Here is a 4,260-nt window from a genome sequence, read left to right as displayed (position 1 = left end):
TTGCGATCACTTGGCACACTTTGCCATCTAGAATGAGCAAACTAATATATGAGTCACAAGAAATATCATTCCATAAACTTCAATTCTAGTTGGCACCAGATTCTTTATCTGCTTATTAATATTTCCGACTTCTGTTAAAATCCTTTCCGCAGTCTCCTTTGCAAACGGAAAACCTGTTGGCCTTGCCCATGTTAGCGATGAATGTTTCTGATTTTTCCAATGCACTGATAATCTTTCAGAAGCATCTTTCAGGGAGAGAGGAACCAAAGACATCATAAATACGTTTTTATCAATAGTATTTTCATCTAAAAATTGTTGCTTGTACACAGAAAGGCCTGAAGTGCCATCGCAACCCCATTTTGAAATTATTTCTAAAGATGTCTCATTTTGGAATTTAGAATCAGGAGAAATTTCGCCTGGAAATTTCAAAATTCTCTCTGAAGTATGATTCAGCAACTCCTGTAGATCAACAGAGATTTTTTTCATCTACTTTTATACCTGAACTTTTGGAATAGCGGTTGTTTTTTTGCATAATACAAGTACCGAAAACTAAAAGACTGCTAACGTTCTTTTATTTATCGATATTTCTAGTAATTCAAGTGAATCTTATATAAATGCAGACTTTGAAATTCTAGTATGGCAACGAGTAAAACAAGTTTTACTTCATAAAAATTACGAATATAATGCAATTGCGTAAATTGTTTGTTAATAGTAATTGAAATTCTTGATTTAGAATAAAAGTTCTCAGCTAGACAATATAGAAAAGTCATCGGCCAGCAAGGCTTTGTGAACAATAATATTTTCCTGTAAACACACAAAAATACAATGCAATTACTTATATTATTTATTAATAACAATTATAATTATTTAAAACAAAAATTCTCAGCTACATTATATCACAGTCATTCGCAGCAGCTAGTCTTCGTAAAAAAATTATTTTTTTCTGTAAAAACACACGAATATAATGCAATTGTTCATATAATTTGTTAAGAACAACGACTAATACTTATACCTAACAACATTTTTAATCTGAAATAACATTGTGGTGTGTTTAAAGATGATTTTTCATAAAGAGAAAATATTTAATCCTGTAAAAGTTTTATAAATTTATATTTGTTTATAGAATTTGTTTAGTATAGTAAAATTTTTGCTTTAATCATTTATTCTTATGGTATCTGTATCTGTGCATTAATTTCTATTGATTTCTGTTTTACTTTATTGGATTACACGATGACAAAAAATAATATATTGAAACATCTGATTTTTTCGAATTGTTTAATAACATAACATTTAACCCAAAATGAAAATTGAAATTCGGCCTCGAGGGATTGATACGGAATATTATGCAAAGTATTTTCTTTTTTAAACTTTAAAATCGACCAAAAATTACTACCTCTAGCTTAATTTGTCCGCGAAAATCCATTTTTTGACCACTGTGAGGCGCCCCACTCTGCCTCTACGAAACCTTGTAGTCCAATTCCTTTTTTCTTAAAGTAATGCCGTGGTTTTGCGTTTCTTTTACGTAACGCAGGATTCTTTGGCTGCAACCCAATGTTCCCTAGTGTAGCTAGTGTTATACTGACTCAGTGAGTTGACAGGAAAAGCTATATTCGGAAGAGTTCCCACAGCCAAGTACATAAATGAGCCAATTAGTTCTCGAAAAGGATACTGCTTCATATCTTCTTTGCTGCAAAATTTAGGCCGTGTTAGTTTTGTACTCGTATCCAGAGGCTTTGCAACTGGCTATGTGTCTTCCATCCCAAAACGCTTTAAAATTTCCTCAGCGTAGTTTCCCTGAGAAATTAGAATTTCATCCTTGTCCTTAATAAATTCAATTCCCAGACAATGAAGAATTTTTCCCAGGCCCTTGACATCAAATGGAACTCTCAATTTTTCTTTTATTTTAGCAATCCACTGGAGATTCTTCGAGGCCAAGATCATTTGGTCGACGTAAACTTCCAATATCATAACATCGAAACCACGCTCGACAATGTATACGCATGGATCTACGTTGAGAGGTTGCATTCCCAATTTACGAAGTTCTGCGTGAAACCTCTCGTGCCACTGTCGTCCAGCTTGTAGTATGTACAAACCTTTTTTTATGAGACAAATTTTTTCTCCTTTCTTCAAATCTTCCAAACTTCAATCAATCTGTCAAACTTATATATATATATCTTGTCGAATTATTTCTTTCAGGTATGTGATCGTTTTCAACTGCAAGAGCTGTTATCGTTCTGAAGGAGTTCAGGCATACGACAGGAGCAAAAGATCATGGAAGTCAATTCCAGGGCGTTGTGTGAACCGCTTTGCCACGAGACGTGCTTTTCGCCTTTCGATTTCTCCACTTGGGCCGTATTTATTTCGAAGCACAATTCTACAGCCGATGATGTTGCGATCTTGTGGAGGATCGACGAGCTCCCAAGTGCCGTTTACGAAAAGCGATTTGAATTCAACTTCGATATCAGATGACCAATCATCAACATGGCTTCCAGACATCACGAAAAGGAATTTGCTCTAACCCAGCGATTTCTTTTGAAAGTGGCTTGTCTTGTGCTGTTCTCAGTTGAACATCCTGTGCTTCAAGTTCGTTTGGAAGTTCATCCCCTTGAGGCACATTCTCTTCTTCCATCAGCTCTTCTTGAGAAGATTTTTTTTCGGGATATTTTTTTGTAATGTTCGTGGAATCAAGTTCCACTTTCATAAATTCCTTTTTCAAATTCCCCTTTTCTCGAATTCATCTGGGAATGTTACATCCCGCGACGCCAAGGTCTTTTCTTATAGTAGGAACTTAAAGCCTATAATCTTTTGATTCCTCTGAGAAACCGATGAAAATGTCTTATCGCGAACATGCCTGAAAGTTTCCCTTTGCCGGATATTTATCTAGGGCGCAAGCCTTGCATCCGAAGGTCCTGAAGTACGAAATATCAGGTTTTGTTCCTAATTAAACCTTGTATATGGAGTATTTCCATTCACTCTTCTTGAAGGACTTCTATTGCGAATGTAGTTAGCTGTTGCGATCGCTTCTGCTTAAAATGGGGAAGGCAGACTGAATTCAAGTAACATAAGCCTTGTCATTTCTACCAGGGTATGATTCCTTCATTCAATTGATTTTTCATTAGTGATTTATATTTTTTTTAAACTTCAAATACATCTCTTTTTTCATTATTCAACTAACCTCGCACCATCTGGTGTGATCATCAATAAATATTGCGAAATATTTGGCCCCTCCTAGTGACTCTGTAAGAATCGGCCCGCATGCGCCGGAGTGGACAATTTTAAGCGGTTCAGTTGATTGCTCAGATTTCTTGGAAAGGGGAAACGTGTGAGCTTACCTAGTAGACAGATCTTACAAGTTGGCAAACCTTTGCTTCTTTCCAGCTCTCCTTTCACTACGTTTCCTTCCCTGGCGACTTTCTTCAGGTCTCTTTCGTTTAAATGTCCCATGTGCTGATGCCAAATTTCCGAATCAGATTTCTTTTCATCCACTGTCACTAACGTTGTCTGCTCCCCGTTTTCTTGGACATAATAAAGATCTCCGATTCTATTCACACACCACTTTGTTTCACCTTCTGCATCTAAAGCAAAAGCCCCTTTCTTTTTGAATAATACGTCGTATCCACTGTCCGTAATTTTGCTAACAGATAGCAAATTTGTTCGTAAATCTGGAACATATTTCTGTCGAAGCACAATTTTTGAGGTTCAGTGAAAGTTCTAGCGTCGAGAATTTTTTGAATGTATGCCCATCTTTACACATGTGCGATGTGCGTCCCCTGTCCAAACGCCACTTACATTCACTGTGAGTTTCTCCAATGTTTAGCGCGTGCTCTTTGGCTTGTTCTGCAGTGATTGCAAGATGACAGATTTCCTCCACATTTCCCGCCTTCTTCGGTTCGTTTTCTCGTTTTTCCTGGCAGTTCTTTTCCATGTGTCCGACTTCCTTATATTTGTGGCTTTTAATTTTGAAGGCACCCTGTGACGTAGTTGATTTGCCGCTTCTACCATCCTGCGATTTTCCGGGTTTTTAGTCGGCTTAGTACCTTGCACCCCAATCACTCACTTTCATGGCGTTTTCGATATTTTCGCGCATTTTATTCTTCTGAGCATCTGATTCTTAAATGATTATTCTTTTCAGGACTTCTGGTGCAGGAATTTCGTCTCCCAACTCGGTGGCGAAGCGAACATTTTCAAAGGCTTCAGTTAAACTGTAGAGAAGCAAGATTGCTATTAGATCCTGATCAATATCAATCTCCATTTCTCGAC

Source organism: Belonocnema kinseyi, chromosome 7, assembly GCF_010883055.1.
Source record: "Belonocnema kinseyi isolate 2016_QV_RU_SX_M_011 chromosome 7, B_treatae_v1, whole genome shotgun sequence".
Lineage (NCBI taxonomy): Eukaryota > Metazoa > Arthropoda > Insecta > Hymenoptera > Cynipidae > Belonocnema > Belonocnema kinseyi.
This window is presented reverse-complemented; position numbering follows the sequence as displayed.